This window comes from Mustela erminea, chromosome 11 (genome assembly GCF_009829155.1).
Source record: "Mustela erminea isolate mMusErm1 chromosome 11, mMusErm1.Pri, whole genome shotgun sequence".
In the NCBI taxonomy this organism is placed as follows: Eukaryota; Metazoa; Chordata; class Mammalia; order Carnivora; family Mustelidae; genus Mustela; species Mustela erminea.
The window spans coordinates 9,333,876-9,342,739 of NC_045624.1; the positions used below are offsets into that span (position 1 = coordinate 9,333,876).

The following is an 8,864-nucleotide window of genomic DNA, read 5'->3' on the forward strand; positions in this document are numbered from 1 at the left end:
CTTGAGAGGAGGGAATTCTCCATCTATAATTGAGCATTTTTCTACTACTTCTCTCTGTTTATCAGTGATTACTTCACATATTTTGCAGCACTTCTGTTTGGTGCATACACATTTAGGATTGCTCTATCTTCTTGGTAAATAGATTCTCTTACCAATATGTAATGTCCCTCTTTTTCTCTGGTAATTTTCTTTGTTCTGAGTTCACTTTATATGACATTAATATAGCCATTCATGCTTCCTTTTGGTTAATATGCTCATAATCTATTCGTTTCCATAGTTTTACTTTTAACATCCCTGTATCATTTTCTGGAAATGAGTTTCTTAGATAGACATTTAGTTAGTTTCATGTCATTAACCACTCTGCAATTCTGTCTTTTACCTTCTGTATTTAGAACATCTATGTATAATATAATAACTGACAATTTTAGGACTGAAGTCCACAATTTCACTTTTTTGTTTTCTGTTTCTGATGTTTTTTTGTTTGCTTGTTTTTATCTGTTTTATTGTTTCTGCCTCTCTTTTGGGTTCCTTAAACAAATTTACAGTTCCCTTTTTATTTAGCACTATTGTTTTTGAGTGTATCCCTTTGTGTAGCTCTTTCAGTAATTACTCTAGGTGTTACACATATATACTTATTTAATCTATTACTATATTATAAATATATATTTCAAGTATAAGTTATAAATATCAAGACTTAGAAAGTTTGTTGTATTTATCCATATGTTTATTTATCATGTTTTTCATGGTTTTTTTTTTCTTTTTGATGTTCTAAGTTTCATTATAATTTCCTTTCTGTTCAGAGAATTTTCTTTAGCCATTCTCTTAGTGTGTGTGTGTGCATGTGTGTATGGCATGAATATATATACATATATATGACAAATTCTAGTTTTCCTTCATCCAATTATATCTTGATTTTCCCTTCTTTACTAAAGTGTATTTTCACTGAATATAAGATTCTGGGTTGATAGTTCTTTAGTTCGTAACTTGGAAATACAGTGCCTCTTTATTACTGTCTTTTCTTATTTCTTTTCTGTTTTCATTAGAATTAATTTTCCCCTAGAGTTAAGGTGGGTTTTCTGCCCCCCCTCCACCGCTACTTTCAAGATTTGTTTTCTGTCTTTAATTTTTCAGAAGTTGGATTTAATGCATCTTGCTGTGACTTATCCTTATTAGAGTTTGCTCAGCTCCTTAAATCCATAGGATTTTTTTGTTGTTTGTTTTGTTTTTTTGCCAAATTTAAGAAGTTCTTAACCATTATTTTATGGAAGGATTTTTAGTCCCATCTTCTTTCTTCTCCTTTCCTCCTGGGATTTTAGATCTTTTGTTATAGTCCCACATGTCCCTCAGGCTCTGTCCTTTTTTTGGTTTTTGTTTTGTTTTCTTTTGTTTTAAAGTGCATTTTCTTTCTGAAAAATTTCTTTTAAGTTTTTTAAATTTTATTTTATTTTTTTTCAGTGTTCCAAAATTGTTTATGCACCACACCCTGTGCTCCATGCAATCCGTGCCCTCCATCATACCCATCACCAGGCTCACTCAACCCCCCCACTCCCTCCCCTCCAAAACCTTCAGTTTGTTTCTCAGAGTCCACAGTCTCTCACGGCTTGTTCCCCCCTCCGATTTCCCCCAACTCACTTCTCCTCTCCATCTCCCAATGTCCTCCGTGTTAGGTAATTTCTATTCTATCTTCCAGTCTAATAATTATTCTTCTGTCCTATTCATTGTGTGAAATCCATCCATTGGGTTTAAAAATTTTTGTTACTGTGGTTTTAGGTCTTTCAGTTTCCATTTGTTTCTTGTTTATATCTTCTATTTCTTTAATAAGGCTGTCTGTTTATTTTATGAGACACTCTAATTTTTAATACAGTTGTTTCAAGAAGGAAAAAAAAAAAACAATGCCTGTTACTTTCACATATGAATGGAAGTCCAGGTTTCCTGCTCAGCTTCCATTGATATCCTGAGGTGGTGGGTAGAGGACCATCATTACTGTTGGGCCAGGTTAAGTGTTTAGACCCCCCACTAGGCTTCTCTCAGTACCACTCCTTTGTTACTGCTCTTTTTTTTTTTTTTTTTAAAGATTTTATTTATTTATTTGACAGGGAGAGATCACAAGTAGACAGAAAGGCAGGCAGAGAGAGAGGGAAGCAGGCTCCCTGCTGAGCAGAGAACCCGATGTGGGGCTCGATCCCAGGACCCTGAGATCATGACCTGAGCCGAAGGCAGCGGCTTAACCCACTGAGCCACCCAGGCGCCCCATCCTTTGTTACTGCTCTTGACACTGCTTCCACTGATGCTGTGTGAATGGGGGTCATTACTTCCAAAATGTAGGGAAAGTCCCACCTTTTCAGTCAGCCTCCTTGATATCACCCCAGTGGGGACAAAAGGGGCGTTTTATTACTATTGGGTGGGGGTAGAAACTCTGCTTTCACATGACTCAAGTAACACCACGAGAGATTTTTTTTTTCCTATGTTTCTTGGTTTTTCTATGTTGCCAGTTTCTCTATAGCACCCAGTCTTGTTTATACTTGTTATAAAGAAATCCTAGGAAAATAATCACATATCATTTCTCAAGGGTCAAGATTCCGAGCTTTTTCTGCCTTCTTCCCACCTTTCAAATTCTTTTTAGGTTTCCTTTATATATTTAAAACCTATATAAACCCAGGGGGGGAAAATGTGTCTTCAGGGGTTTTAGCTATAATCATCAGGAGAAATAGAAATCTATCTACTCCAAGAATATGAATTCTCATAAAGTAGATCTTAAGTACCTTACTAAGAACCCTCCATGGGTGGAGGAAAGAAACAAGTTTTAAACTCTGAATTTTATTTAGGATAACTTGAAAAATTTGGAGCCAGCTAATAAAATACTCTAGGATGAATATAAATGTTCACATTTAATTTTGTGTATTTTGTGTGTGTGTGTGTGTGTGTGTGTGTGTGTGTGTGTGTGTATCCTGTAAAACACTTCCACTGACTATTTTATTCAGAGAAAAACAAACAAAAAGAGACAAACAAAAATTCTGGTCATTCGCAGTATCTATCAGCTTTCAGTTTTGTTCTGTCCAGAAGTGATTGATGAAAAATCCATCATTCTAGGCCTTTTGAGAATTTTACTGTCTTCTTTACTTATTTTAAGTTTGTGGTCTTAGAAACTCTGACATTTCTTTGCACAACTGATTTCACATTATCTAGCATTTCTTTTGTCTTCTTTTGGAATATCATCTTTTTTTTCTTAGTTTCTCTTTCAGCACAGGATCTAAGCTTTATCTTCTTCTCCTGATGTTTTTACTTTTTGCCTCCATATTGCCTGCTTCATTGCATCTACTAAAGCAGCTATTTGAGGCCAATAAACCTTTTTCTCATCCTAAGAGACCAGTTCCCATTGTTGTCTTGGTCCAATTGCAACCCCATAACAAGTCTACGTACATTGATACCAAGGTATCAATGGAGACATAGCCAGATTTCAGTGTAATTCAGGAATCAGGCAGGATGATAGTTGTAAACTGCTCTGAAGGACTAGGGCCCTCATCATTTTCTTTATGTGGTGCTCCCAGTATAAAAACATCCATTCTCAAGTGTTGTATGTACATTCCTTTATCCATTTCAGTGGCTCTGGTCCCTGAAATTTCACTGAAGTTTGTTATGGTCCATCAGATTACAACAATACCGAGTTGAGTTTCTTCATCTTTTTCTTTCTTTTTTATTTCCTTCTTCTTTTTACTCTTTTTCTTCTTACTCTTAGCCTTGGTTCCCTTGAATAGGAGTTTGGTGGCATTGACATAGGAGTATTCAGCTTTGGTTCTTGTTATACTCTGTATGAAGAGGTAGGAGTTGATTAAGAGCAAAATACCTCTGCTGGAGTAAACGTGGGTAAAGGAGGCCATAAAAAGAAGAAAGAGTGCAAACGCCCTGAAAAAGGACATGTCCCTACTGAGTCCCTGGTGTCTCTCACCCTGCATTTAATTATATTTTTAAAAGTTGCCTTATTTTTCAAAATTTCTTTCCAAAGCTCTCTTCACCTTCCCTCAATAAAACCTTCTCTCAGGAGCACCTGGGTGGCTCAGTGTTTAAGTGTCTGACTCTTGATCTCAGCTCAGGTCTTGATCTGATCTCAGGGTCATGAGTTTAATCCCTTAAACAAGAAAATAGTAAAATAATAAAAAATAAGACCTTGTCTCAAAACAATATTTTTTTGGTAATATTTGAGTTATTAAAGATTGTTGGTTGTTAAGCAAGAATTGCCATTACTCTTATGGACCATTATCCAAAGTCTGTCTAATTCAGATAATTCAAATAAAGACCAATTTAACCCATACCCAATGCCACCCTTTATCCTTCATGAATAATTAGGGAAAGGAGGAAATCCTGTGATGAATCTTTGGTGCTGTGACTCATGATTTGAGAAAAGCTTTCCCAGAATACCTCTTAAAATTATATTTATGTGGCATTATAAAGTACTTTTATTTGCCAGATAAATATGCTGTTGGTGAGAGGTACGTGTGTGCGTGCATATGTGTGTGTTTATGTTTTTGTGTTGGGTTTAATGTTAGAAAAGTTGTATTTAAAAGAGAAACAGAGAAAAAATCCCATGTAATGCTCAAAAATAATGTGTTCAGAATTTTAGGATCTTGAGACTTACTTAAAATCAACAGTGTCTTGTGCTTGTACCTTAATAGCATCCCTATTTTACACATTCTGCTGGAAGATCATAATTTAAGAAGGCAACAGTTTTTCACTAGAAGCAAAGTTGGAATTCTCCACATGAACCTGTGTCAAAGTTGCTCTTAGGAGTAACCTAGAAATAAGATAGGTGACTAGTGGAAATTGGTACCTTCAACATTGTTAGATAATCTCAAATTAGATTCCAAAGTAAGTATAATAATTCAGTTTCCAAAATATCATATAGGTTTTTCTTTGATATCCAGACTGTTTCACATCAAAAGACTTCAATTTTGGTCAATATGGCGGGCATAAATAGTATATTCACTTTCTAACAAATTACATTTCTCCACTTCTGGTATTGAGCAATTTTCATGTAGATAGAAACCAATGCAGTTTTTATATAATTTCTCTTCCTGCATGATTTTCCAATTTTTCAATTGGATTGACTTTTAATGATTTTTCATGTCTTTAAATGTATTATAATCACAAAATGATCATTTTAAATATATGTTTAAATTGTCTTCTTACAGAGTATAATTTGTCTTTCTACTTTGAGTATAACTTTTTTAAAATTTTCAGTGTACTCAAATTTATTAATGTTTTCCTTAGTTTTTGTCTTTCTTAATTTTTCTCTTTAAGAATCTTTTTTAAAAAAATCTGAGGTTATATGGGGCGCCTGGATGGCTCAGTGGGTTAATGCCTCTGCCTTCAGCTCAGGTCATGATCTCAGGGTCCTGAGATCGAGCCCCACATTGGGCTCTCTGCTCAGCAGTGAGCCTGCTTCCCTCTCTCTCTGCCTGCCTCTCTGCCTCCTTGTGATTTGTCTGTCAAATAAATAAAATCTTTAAAAAAAAAATCTGAGGTTATAAGACATTTTCCCATACTTTTTTTTTTTAAAGGGAGCTTCCCCCCCCCTTAGGTTTCTAATTAATTTACTGATTATTTTTGTATGTGGTATCTGAGGCTGTAGATGTAATAGTAGTTTCCTATTTTTGCCTGACAGTTTTCCACAAACTTAGCAACTTAAGATAGCACCCATTTATTATTGCATAGTTCTGTAGGTCAAAAGTCTGAGTGGGCATTACTGGGTGCTCTACTTGTAGACCCAAGTGTCACTGGAATAGCCTCTTACTTTGGGGGGGCTTTGGGAAAGAATCTATTTTCAAGTTCCTTTAGGTTATTTGGTAGAATTCAGTACAGATCTGTCATGGAACTAGGACTTAATTTTCTTGTTGGATGTCAACTAGGATCATTCTCTGCTTCTAGAACTGACTCTACTTCTTTCCATAAACCTCCCCATCTTTAAACCAGCAATGAAATCTCTTTCCCTCCCTCTTTCTCTCTCATAATATCCTTCCTGAACTTAGATTTCTCTTACTTCCTCTTTCATTATCAGCCTGAGAAATACTGCTTTTTAATACTGCTTTTAAAGGATTCATCTGATTAGTCTTGATCTACCCAGATAATCTGTTGACCTTGTGGTCAATTGATTAGTAACAGTAATTACATCTGCAAAATATCTTTTATCATATAATGTATACCAATCAGGGATATAATAACAGAAAGTGGAGCTCATGGGTGGGTCCATCTTAGAATTCTTCTTGCCACAGAAGTGTTCTGTGGGTTGGGTTTGTGACCCAGTTATTTAAGATTTTCCTTATGGCTTTTGTTTGAATCTTCCCCATAGAGAGCTGAGAGAATGAGAGAGAGAGTTTCAGACCACATGCTTCCAAAAATCATTAAAATTATATTAAAATAATCTTTTAAAATACTGTATTTTAACTTTGTAATATAGTCAAGAATGTAACATAGTATTTTTGCACATAGTTTTTACCCCAGTTATAAAAACTTTATATACATGTCTATTTTTAATATATTTAACTTAATAATTGACAAAAAATTATAAGATATATATTCTGTCCTCCTGTTGAGGAGACTTAGATCACTTTCATGAATATGCATGCCATCCATACTGAATTGTTTTTTCCATATTGAATTTAAGTCAGTAACTTAATTATGACCATGTTGATAGGATAGGAAAAACAACAGAAGTATTTGTGTGTTTAGCATTTTCAGAAACTAATGTTCTGCAGGAAACATTAATTTTTTCTCATTCTTAATTGTAACAAATGCAGCCAAGTAAATTTTTGTAATGGAGTCACATACTCTGGAGGTCCTTAAATTACTGTTTGGTTTCACATAAAGTGAACATTACATGTAACAATGACCTTGGGAGAATTGCCTGACCACAGATCCACAAATCCTTGATTTAATACAAATAATTGAAGTAAGTGAGCTGTGTTATACTTTCCAATTGAATTGTGTGGCTTTTAATATATACATATAAAGAATACACACACACACACACACACACACACACACACACACACACACACACTTTTTTTTTTCTTTCTTTGTTCTCAAGGCCACTATTCAGGACTGGGCCCTAGAGATCAACAAAGCAACATAATCACTTCAAATGTAAATCTGTGAGACCTATGAAGATAAAATGTCTTGCGTAAAATTACATTTACTTGACTCTCAAATCTAGGCCATGTGGCTTAGCCTGGTCTTTGTGACATTATGCTAGCTTACCAAGTCATTCAACTTTATAACTCTGGTTATATAGCACAAATTATTTGAAGGTTATAAATCATGGGTTAAGTTCTAAGATATAGAATGGTTGAATATTTGGGGTAAAAAAAAAGTCATGTAATGAAAAATCATCCACCTCTTGGAAACTGATTTCTCTTTTATGTGAATGGAAAGTAACTCTGTCTATGTCTTTCTATAACTTAATTCAACCTTTTCTTTAGACATTTAATTCAAGTTCAGTTAAATTTTAATGGAATATGACAATGGCACAGCTATACCTCTTCCATTCTAGACTTTCCTTTTCATAGATTTGATATTTTTATATCTTTGACATTTCAAGCTATGGGATATTTTATATACCTTATTCATAAAATCACTGCAAACAAATGTAATCCAATCTTTGCTGGAAAAAGATGTTGTCTTTTCTTCTGAAACACCTGGGCACCTTGCTCTTCTTTGGTTTCCCTAGGAAATGATGTCACTTTTTGGTGTGTTGCATCAACCTTTACTTCCTAACTCTGTTTATCCTGCAGATTTCCCACCCAACAATTATTCTCACCTTTACAATCTTGTCTCTTAAATATGGTCATAGATCCGGTTTCTCATTACTTTTCTCCTGCTTCGGTCAGCACTAGAAGTGAGCATTTTGGCTTAAGAATATTGAAAAGCCACTAAAAATACCAAGCCTGGTGTGTGTTAACATACAGTTAGCCCTGTTGGGTCCCCAGTGTTGGGTCCCCCAATAATGGGTCCAATGGGTCCATGGTCAAAGGAGCAAACTGATACAAAGCGAAGGTCAAGCAAAGCTTTATTTCGTGCCAAGCATCAAGAATCAGACTGACGGTCAAACACACCAGTCGGGGCTGCCCCTTACAGAGAGGACGACCCCTCCTTGCTTTCCAGACTAACTTTTATAGAGCAAAGGCCATGTGGTTGGGCCTGGCCATACACAGGTGGCTAATTGAATTACAATTCACCCCACAGTAGCCATGGAAACTAGCCCATCACCTTGGTAGCTGGAGACAGTATGCGCCCCCACTGATTGAATGTTTCCACCTGACCTGACCCACCCTTGTATTTGGGCTGTTACCTGGGACTGGTTTCCCTGACTTGCTTTTAAGTAAGTTCCCCTGGCGGGGGGCAAGGTTAATTTAAGTTTTACAACAAAATGGCAGTTCAACCAGGGTGGGCCTGCTCTGGCTGAATAGGCCCTTACAAGCCCCACTTGGAGCCAGGGCTAAATTACTACCCAGTTAATAGGGGACAGTAAAGGAAGAGGGGGGCAGTGATGGATGATGAGATTCAAGAGCTGCTGTAACATCTTCCACCAGTTACCAGTTTGTCCTGCTAGAATAGTTTAATGGAAGATGGTACACTCAACCGCAGTGAATGGGAAAGTGGTGTAAGAAGTGGACTGTGGGGCACCTGGGTGGCTCAGTGGGTTAAGCCGCTGCCTTCGGCTCAGGTCATGATCTCAGGGCCCTGGAATCGAGTCCCGCATCGGGCTCTCTGCTCAGCGGGGAGCCTGCTTCCTCCTCTCTCTCTCTCTGCCTGCTTCTCTGCCTACTTGTGATGTCTCTCTGTCAAATAAATAAAATAAAAAATCTTTAAAA

General features: G+C 36.3%; 1 pseudogene; it reads right to left on the reverse strand.

Annotated features, from left to right (window-relative positions):
* Window positions 1-2,936: 2,936 nt before the first annotated feature.
* On the reverse strand, window positions 2,937-4,010 carry LOC116569225 (annotated as a pseudogene).
* Between the last annotated feature and the right edge of the window lie 4,854 nt (window positions 4,011-8,864).